Source organism: Pseudophryne corroboree, chromosome 3, assembly GCF_028390025.1.
Source record: "Pseudophryne corroboree isolate aPseCor3 chromosome 3, aPseCor3.hap2, whole genome shotgun sequence".
Taxonomy (NCBI): domain Eukaryota; kingdom Metazoa; phylum Chordata; class Amphibia; order Anura; family Myobatrachidae; genus Pseudophryne; species Pseudophryne corroboree.
In genome coordinates, this window is record NC_086446.1 from 663,137,594 (window position 1) to 663,148,584 (window position 10,991).

A 10,991-nucleotide genomic window follows, 5' to 3' on the forward strand; every position below is an offset into this window, starting at 1 on the left:
TCCTTAGTGATGCTGATGTCACAGACTGAGTACAGTGGGGATTATTTCCTTAGCGATGCTGATGTCACAGACTGAGTACAGTGGAGATTATCTCCTTAGTGATACTGATGTCACAGACTGAGTACAGTGGAGATTATTTCCTTAGCGATGCTGATGTCACAGACTGAGTACAGTGGGGATTATCTCCTTAGCGATACTAATGCCACAGACTGAGTACAGTGGGGATTATTTTCTTAGCGATGCTGATGTCACAGACTGAGTACAGTGGGGATTATTTCCTTAGGGATGCTGATGTCACAGACTGAGTACAGTGGGGATTATTTCCTTAGTGATACTGATGTCACAGACTGAGTACAGTGGGGATTATCTCTTTAGCAATGCTGATGTCACAGACTGAACATGCACAGATGTCACAAACTGACCACCCTCCTTAGCGAATGTCACCTACAGAGCACAGTGGGGATTATCTCCTTAGTGATACTGATGTCACAGACTGAGTACAGTGGGGATTATTTCCTTAGCGATGCTGATGTCACAGACTGAGTACAGTGGGGATTATCTCCTTAGTGATGCTGATGTCACAGACTGAGTACAGTGGGGATTATCTCAGTGATACTGATGTCACAGACTGAGTACAGTGGGGATTATCTCTTTAGTGATACTGATGTCACAGACTGAGTACAGTGGGGATTATTTCCTTAGCGATGCTGATGTCACAGACTGAGTACAGTGGGGATTATTTCCTTAGCGATGCTGATGTCACAGACTGAGTACAGTGGGGATTATTTCCTTAGCGATGCTAATGTGACAGACTGAGTACAGTGAGGATTATTTCCTTAGCGATGCTGATGTCACAGACTGAGTACAGTGGGGATTATTTCCTTAGCGATGCTGATGTCACAGACTGAGTACAGTGGGGATTATCTCCTTAGTGATGCTGATGTCACAAACTGAGTATAGTGGGGATTATCTCCTTAGTGATACTGATGTCACAGACTGAGTACAGTGGGGATTATCTCCTTAGTGATACTGATGTCACAGTGAGTACAGTGAGGATTATTTCCTTAGCGATGCTGATGTCACAGACTGAGTACAGTGAGGATTATTTCCTTAGCGATGCTGATGTCACAGACTGAGTACAGTGGGGATAATCTCCTTAGTGATACTGATGTCACAGACTGAGTACAGTGAGGATTCTTTCCTTAGCGATGCTGATGTCACAGACTGAGTACAGTGGGGATTATTTCCTTAGCGATGCTGATGTCACAGACTGAGTACAGTGAGGATTATTTCCTTAGCAATGCTGATGTCACAGACTGAGTACAGTGGGGATTATCTCCTTAGTGATACTGATGTCACAGACTGAGTACAGTGAGGATTATTTCCTTAGCGATGCTGATGTCACAGACTGAGTACAGTGGGGATTATTTCCTTAGCGATGCTGATGTCACAGACTGAGTACAGTGGGGATTATCTCCTTAGTGATGCTGATGTCACAGACTGAGTACAGTGAGGATTATTTCCTTAGCGATGCTGATGTCACAGACTGAGTACAGTGGGGATTATTTCCTTAGCGATGCTGATGTCACAGACTGAGTACAGTGGGGATTATCTCCTTAGTGATGCTGATGTCACAAACTGAGTATAGTGGGGATTATCTCCTTAGTGATACTGATGTCACAGTGAGTACAGTGAGGATTATTTCCTTAGCGATGCTGATGTCACAGACTGAGTACAGTGAGGATTATTTCCTTAGCGATGCTGATGTCACAGACTGAGTACAGTGGGGATAATCTCCTTAGTGATACTGATGTCACAGACTGAGTACAGTGGGGATTTTCTCCTTAGTGATACTGATGTCACAGACTGAGTACAGTGGGGATTATTTCCTTAGCGATGCTGATGTCACAGACTGAGTACAGTGGGGATTATCTCCTTAGTGATGCTGATGTCACCTACAGAGCACAGTGGGGATTATTTACTTAGTGATGCTGATGTCACAGACTGAGTACAGTGGGGATTATCTCCTTAGTGATGCTGATGTCACAGACTGAGTACAGTGAGGATTATTTCCTTAGCGATGCTGATGTCACAGACTGAGTACAGTGGGGATTATTTCCTTAGCGATGCTGATGTCACAGACTGAGTACAGTGGGGGTTATCTCCTTAGTGATGCTGATGTCACAGACTGAGTACAGTGAGGATTATCTCCTTAGTGATACTGATGTCACAGACTGAGTACAGTGGGATTATCTCTTTAGTGATACTAATGTCACAGACTGAGTACAGTGGGGATTATTTCCTTAGCGATGCTGATGTCACAGACTGAGTACAGTGAGGATTATTTACTTAGCTATGCTGATGTCACAGACTGAGTACAGTGGGGATTATCTCCTTAGTGATACTGATGTCACAGACTGAGTACAGTGAGGATTATTTCCTTAGCGATGCTGATGTCACAGACTGAGTACAGTGGGGATTATTTCCTTAGCGATGCTGATGTCACAGACTGAGTACAGTGGGGATTATCTCCTTAGTGATACTGATGTCACAGACTGAGTACAGTGAGGATTATTTCCTTAGCGATGCTGATGTCACAGACTGAGTACAGTGGGGATTATTTCCTTACCGATGCTGATGTCACAGACTGAGTACAGTGAGGATTATTTCCTTAGCGATGCTGATGTCACAGACTGAGTACAGTGGGGATTATCTCCTTAGTGATACTGATGTCACAGACTGAGTACAGTGAGGATTATTTCCTTAGCGATGCTGATGTCACAGACTGAGTACAGTGGGGATTATTTCCTTAGCGATGCTGATGTCACAGACTGAGTACAGTGGGGATTATCTCCTCAGTGATGCTGATGTCACAGACTGAGTACAGTGAGGATTATTTCCTTAGCGATGCTGATGTCACAGACTGAGTACAGTGGGGATTATTTCCTTAGCGATGCTGATGTCACAGACTGAGTACAGTGGGGATTATCTCCTTAGTGATGCTGATGTCACAAACTGAGTATAGTGGGGATTATCTCCTTAGTGATACTGATGTCACAGACTGAGTACAGTGGGGATTATCTCCTTAGTGATACTGATGTCACAGTGAGTACAGTGAGGATTATTTCCTTAGCGATGCTGATGTCACAGACTGAGTACAGTGAGGATTATTTCCTTAGCGATGCTGATGTCACAGACTGAGTACAGTGGGGATTATCTCCTTAGTGATACTGATGTCACAGACTGAGTACAGTGGGGATTTTCTCCTTAGTGATACTGATGTCACAGACTGAGTACAGTGGGGATTATTTCCTTAGCGATGCTGATGTCACAGACTGAGTACAGTGGGGATTATCTCCTTAGTGATGCTGATGTCACAGACTGAGTACAGTGGGGATTATCTCCTTAGTGATGCTGATGTCACAGACTGAGTACAGTGAGGATTATTTCCTTAGCGATGCTGATGTCACAGACTGAGTACAGTGGGGATTATTTCCTTAGCGATGCTGATGTCACAGACTGAGTACAGTGGGGATTATCTCCTTAGTGATGCTGATGTCACAGACTGAGTACAGTGAGGATTATTTCCTTATTGATACTGATGTCACAGACTGAGTACAGTGGGGATTATCTCTTTAGTGATACTGATGTCACAGACTGAGTACAGTGGGGATTATTTCCTTAGTGATACTGATGTCACAGACTGAGTACAGTGGGGATTATCTCTTTAGTAATACTGATGTCACAGACTGAGCACAGTGGGGATTATCTCCTTAATGATGCCGATGTCACAGACTGAACACAGTGGATTCTCGGATACTGTGTTCCAAGAATCTCCTGTTTGCAATTTTCGCAACACTGCGTCCATCTCTGAATAGCCCCTACTGTATGTCTGTGCTTGGAACATAAAATTGCAGCCAACTTTAATTCATGTCTGTCAAGAGCCTGAACACCAATTTTCATTATGGCACAATACTGTTAATGTACTAGGTCTGATGCTGGGTTGCTCAATTGAGGTTGATGTAAAAAAATTTTTTTATTTTTTATTTTTTTTTATAGCTCCAGTAGCATTATGAGAAAATGCAATCAATGCAGATCTCCCTAAATGACCCATAGGAGCCACTGGAATGAATTTTCTAAAGTCTGGTCCATCAGTTGTATACAGATGTGTCTTTATACGCTATTGCCACAGTTGTACCAGCCTTGGCGTACTAGGGGCCTAATTCAGACTTGACTGCTCCTCTGCATTTTTGCAGCAGTCTGTGATCAGATAGCTGCCGCCCATAGAGAGTAATAACCCACCCCGTGCAAGTGTGTAAATGCATGTGTACACCATGCAAAAACTTCGCCAGACAGCGGACATCTGCATATCCGTTTTCAACTCACTCACCAGCAAATGATTTTTCCAGTCTGTGCATAGCACAGGACTAATTCCTACAGTGCGATACAAACAGGCTGATCAGGGCCGGAGCTGACGTCACACACCCTCCCTGAAAACGCTTGGGAATGCCTACTTTTTTCCTGACACTCCCAGAAAACGTCCAGTTACCACTCACAAACATCCGTTTCCTGTCAATCAGCCTGCGTTCGCCTAACGATAAAAAAAACTGCAGGATTTTTTTTGCAGTTTTGCCTCGCGCTTGCACATTACGAGCCGTACGCATGCACAGTCATTCGATATTCGGCACAACAGTAATCAGGTCTGAATTAGGCCCTAGGTCCTGTGCGGCTCAGCTGATGCCAGACGTCTTTCTTTTAGTCATTTTCACTCAAATGTGAATTTAAAATTAGGTACACACTAGACGATAAATTGAACGGTGTGGCCGATACTGACACATCATTCACAATATCGCCTAGTGTGTATGCACTATGTCACTGACGATGGGCACTCCTGCGCATCGTCAGTGTCATCAGTTGTCGGCCGTGTATGCTTGCCCAATGGGCGATATCGCCGGCGAGGGGCATACTGCTGAATGCAGCATGTCCCTTGCTCCTCCCCCCTGCAGTCACTCGTCGCATATATTTCCGATGCCTGCCCTGCCGCTGACGATATCGCTGAGTTCACATGCTCGAGTTGCAATACACACTGGCAGGACATACCTCTCGATCAGTACAGTTGGATACAGCCTTCGGTGGAAGTATGCCCTACAGCTCCATCCCTCATGATTTTACTTTTCAAACCCATCAACTTCGGTTTGTCTGTCATGATTCAGTGTTCTCCATTATCCTGATCATCAACTCTCATTAAATAATTAATAAACAAAAACTTGTTAAGAGATGAGAGCGCACCAAACAGAACTCCACTAATGCATGAGTATAAAATATTAAAAAAGAGGTTTTAACATTTATTCTTTTTTAACAGCATACTATCAAAGAGATCAGTATGGGAGAAATGTCAGTGTTAGGAAAGTGCTGGCTTTATCTGCCACTGTCCATCCAAGGCACAGTACAAAATAAGCCAAATGTCATTTTCTCATAAGAAGCAATCATAGTAACATAGGAACATAGTTTTTGAGGTTGAAAAAAGACAATTTGTCCATCGAGATCAACCTATTAGTCTTAATATATGGCAGTATAGGAGATCACTAATTTTAACTTTGGTGAATGTTTAACTGTTATGTCCATTCCTTTTTTTTTTAGCTATTTTATTTTATTATTAAAGTGCATGATTTTACCCACCATGACCTTGAATATCCTTATCCATTAGGAATTTATCTAGCCCATTCTTAAAAGTAGTGACCGAGTCCGCATTACTACTTTCTCAAACAGGGAATTTCAAGTATGTATTGTCCTTACTGTGAAGAAACCCTTCCGTCTCAGAGTGCTAAATCTCATCTCCTCTAACCTAACCCCATGTCCTTTATGGTGGTCTTACCAAAAACAAATCCCCCGCTAGCTCTGTGTATTGACCCCTTATATAATTGTAAATATTAATCATGTCCCCTCTTAATCTCCTTTTTTTCCAGTGTAAATATACCTAGCCTATCAAGCCTTTCCTCGTATTCTAACGTCTCCATTCCCTTAATCAGTTTGGTTGCCCATCTTTGAACCTTTTCTAGTTCCAGGATATCCTTTTTATAGCATGGTGCCCATATTTGTGCACAGTATTTGAGATGTGGCAGCACCAGTAATTTATACAATGGGAGTATTACACTCTCATCCCTTGCATCATTTCCACGCTTTATGCATGCTAATACCTCGTTTGCCTGTTTTGCTGCATTCCTACTTTGGGTACTACTGCTAAGGTCGTTATCAATGTGAACACCTACATCTTTTTCCAGTACTGAATCCCATAGTTTCTCCCCATTTAGTATGTAGGTAGTGTTTCTGTTCATGCTACCAAAGTGCATTACCTTACAGTTGTCTATGTTGAACCACATTCTCCATTTTGCTGCATGTTTCTAATCTAAATAAGTCGTTCTGTAGAGACTTAGCATCCCCCTTCAAATTTATAACCTTACACAGTTTGGTATTGTCTGCAAAAATTTACACTGATCTCTCTAGACACACAGCTAGATCATTTATGAAAATGTTAAACAATAGTGGTCCAAGTACAGACCCTTGTGGCACACCACCTAGTACTTCAGTCCAATTTGAAAACGTTCCATTTACCACCACTCGCTGCTCCCTTTTATCCAACCAATTCCTAGCCCATGTGCATATTATGCTCCCTAGCCCAAGTTCTCTTAATTTGTATATGAGTCTCATGTGAGGTACTGTATCAAAAGTTTTGGAAAAATCTAAAAAGATTACATCCACCTCTTTACCCTGAGCTAGGGTCGCACTAACCATTTCATAAAAGCCTATTAAGTTAGTCTGACATGATCTATTCTTCACAAATCTGTGTTGGTTCCTATTAATAACTTTATTGGGTTCGAGGAACTCCTGTATTCTATCCCTTAAAATACCTTCCAGTACTTTCCCTACTATAGATGTAAGACTTACTGGTCTATAATTACCCAGTTCAAATTTACTACCCTTTTTAAATATTGGCACTACTTACGCTATACGCCAGTCTTTGGAGACTATGCCTGATGTAAGTGAGACAATGAAAATCAAGTATAGTGGTCTGGCTAATTCGGAGTGAAGCTCCATGAGAATCCTTGGGTGAATTCCATTGGGACCAGGTGACTTTTTAATCTTAATTTTTTTTAATTGGTCTCTGACTATTTCCTCAGTTAAATAAGCATTAAGCTGTGGGCCATTAACATTGCTGAGGTTATGCGTTAATCCCGGCATCCAGTCCTCTCTTGTGAAAACTGATGAGAAAAACTTGTTTAATTTTTCCGCTATGTCATTGTCATCTTTGATTAGGATGCCCAAATTGCATTTTAAAGGGCCTATACTCTCTTTCTTTACTCTTTTGCTGTTGATGTATTCAAAAAACTTCCTGGGGTTTGATTTACTTTCCTTTGCTACTAGCTTTTACGTTTCTATTTTAGACACTCTGATTTCTTTTTTGCATATTTTGTTACAATCCTTATAGTACTGGAATGACTCTGCCTTCCTGTCTGATTTATAAGTTTTGAACGCTCGCCTCTTTTTGGCCATTAGTTCCTTAATCTTTTTGTTAAGCCACATTGGTTTTAAATTATTACTCCTTCGTTTGCTGCCCATGGGAATGAACTTATGAGTATAACTAGCGAGCAATGGTTCCCATTACTCTGTAGTATTCTTGTCTTGAAACAAAATTTCCCATTCAATGTCACTTAAAGCTTCTCTCATCATGTCAAAGTTGGCTTTGCTAAAGTTTAGGGTCTTAGTTGGGCCTATATAGGGCAGCTTTTGAAAACTGATATTGAATGTAACCATATTGTGGTTGCTGTTTCCGATGGGCTCCCCTACTATAATATTTAATATCAAATCCCCATAGTTTGTTAGTACCATATCTAAGATTGCATTGTACCTAGTGGTTCCTCAATTAGTTGAAGTAAGTAGTGATCATTTAGTCATTTAAAAACCTATTACCCCTAGCAGTATCACATGAATCATTTGTCCAATTAATCTCTGGATAGTTAAAATCTCCCATCACTATTACGTCTACCAATCCTGCCGCTTTTTCGATTTGCTTCAGTAACAATTCCTCATCAGACACATTAATATCAGGCGGTTAGCATCTTTTTCAGTCCCTTTTCCCTGCATGCAATTTCTACCCATAAAGTCTCAACAGTATTTACGGTCCCATCGCAAATGTCTTCCTTTACATCAGGTTTTAAAAAAGATTTTTACATAGAGACATACCCCTCCACCCCTTTTATTTAGTCTGTCTCTCCTGAACAGCGTGTAACCCTCCAGATTAGCTGTCCAATCATGAGATTTGTCCCACCAAATTTCAGTAATACCTATAATATCATACTGTTTGTTTGCTGCAATGACTTCTAGTTCCCCCTTTTTCCCTGTAAGGATTCTATCGTTTACATACATATAATTAAGATAAGTATTTCCTCTAATGCTAGGAACTTTATTTTCTATGTGCATTATCAGCGATCCATGTTCATCGTTAGTTCGTGTTTTGGCAGTACCCTTGGTAATACCCTTGCCGGCTGCTTTTTCCCTCCCCTTCTCCACCCTCATTCAGCTCACTACCTCCATCCTTACTATTCTCACTGCTTGACCCATAGTTTCTAGCTAAACCCTCCCCCCAGGCTCCTAGTTTAAAATCTCCTCCAGTCTTCTAACCATCCTTCCCACCAGCACTGCTGCCCCCTCCTCATTCAGGTGTAATCCATCGCGACAAAAAATACGGCACCTGACTGAGAAGTCCACCCAGTGTTCCAGGAACACAAACCCTTCTTTCCAACACCAGTCTCTAAGCCACACATTTACCTCCCTAATCTCCCTCTGCCTCCTGGGCTAGCGCGTGGCACTGGTAATATTTCAGAGAATATTACCTTAGATGTCCTTGCCTTTAGTTTCTGGCCTAAGTCCCTATAATTTTTCTTAAGAACATCCCACCTACCTCTAACTGTGTCGTTGGTGCCAACGTGCACCAAGACTGCCGGGTTGTACCCAGCCCCTCTCAACAATCTTTCTACCCGGTCCGCAATGTGTTGTACCCGAGCACCCGGGAGACAACAGACTGTGCGCGATCACGGTCCCAGTAGCAGATTGCTTTGTCTGTCTTCCTGATAATAGAATCCCCTACCACCACAATCTGACTAGGTACCTCACTATCTTTTTACTTATCTGTGCCGGAGTGACCGCTCCTTCAGTTGCTAGAGCGAACAGTCTCCTCCAGCTCCCTCATTTCTTCACTACCATCCACCGAATCTTCATCCCATGGGGCAAATTTATTGAGGTTTTGTAGTTCAGAGATGATCCCAGCGGCATCCGAACACACAGGAGACCAACAACTGGTTGGTAGGTATCCTAACCCTAATCCCAAACCTCCCCTAACCCTCCCTACCCGCAGCCTGACCCAAACTTCCCCCCAGCCTAACCCCAACCCTCCCCAGTTGTGCTTAACCCTGACCACCGCCCCCTCCCGGCAGCCTAAACCTAACCCTCCCTCAGCAGCCTAAACCTAACACCCCCACCACCACCACCACCACAGCCGGACCCTCAGCAGCCCCTGCATACTTACATTTGGGATCCCGATGTTTGGGATTCCGGCATTGGTATTCCGAGCAGTGTCAGGATCTGGAGTCGGTATTCCAACTTCCGGGATCCTAACTGAATCCCCTTTATGACCTTCACTCAACTGATTATTGCTTTATGTTCTTTGATCTGTCTGTTGGCCCCAGATACTTTACTCTCCTCATGCTCTGGGGACAGCAGCAAGTGTGAAGTTTGACTGGAGCTGTGCACCCATCAAGCTGTAATGCAAGTGTTGTAAGTGATGAATGAAACCACCCATGGAGCAATAGGACTCAAGGGGGCCAATTCAATTGTTTTGGGTGTCTAAAAATCCCATCTAAACAGGACTGTTTAAACATCCAAACAATTGCCACTATTCAATTGTTGTTTGGGTGCACATGCATATCGCTCATGTTCCACCCAAACAGACCGGGTTTAGCCACCTAAAACGGCTAAACCCATCTAAACTCCTGCTTTGGCCACAGTGGGCGCCTGGACAGCAGAAAAATTGAATTGCTGTCATTGGGTGCCATCTAGTGGCGTCCACAAAAAAAACAACTGAATTGGCCCCATGGCGCTTTACAGATTGCATGAACATATTGTAGTACTGAGGTTTACATGCTCATAAAATACAGAAACCATGAATATAAAACAAAGGCACTACAGCCATTTTGAGTAATCTGTTCCAAGCATTATTAATGCTACCCGTGAAGGATTCAAGTAAGGCAGCCATACTATATAGGTTTACACTGGGCAGAATAGGCAATGTCTGGAAGGGATGAAACAATGGGGGAGATAAAAACAGTAGGCAATATCCTTTCAAAATCATCAAACCTATGTGTTGTTCATTATACACAAGAAAGTAAAAGGTGAGGCAGCCATATTGGGCACACTACATCTTTAACAATGAAACCAGCAAGTGGAACAACGATAATTATGTAATGTAAACAGAGGAAGCCAGTGGCCCTAACCTGGCTGGGAAGCTGGAAATTGGCTAAGGCTCACTCTAGCTGATCTGTTGCACATTTCTGCTCTAGGAGACTTTTATAGTTGTGTTTATCTTTTTGGGAGGCACACGTGACAAGTGGTACTAAACTATTAATTAAATAATGTGTTTTACAATAATTCCCCCCCTCCTTCACATGGTGAAAAGTTCAGAACTATAATTTTAAGCAAGAGCAGTTTCCATCTAGACTATAAGGAATGGTAATTAGTGACAGTTCAAGAAATTATACCTTAAATCAGGGTTGGGGAACCTTTTTCCTGCCAAAGGCCATTTGGATTTTTCAACATCATTCACGGGCCTTTTTTTAAGCACCCCCCCATGCGCGCGCTCTCCTAGGAAAGTAGGCGTGGCCTTACAACTAATGGCCACAGTAATAGCTGCTCACACACACTGCCCCCAGTAATGACAG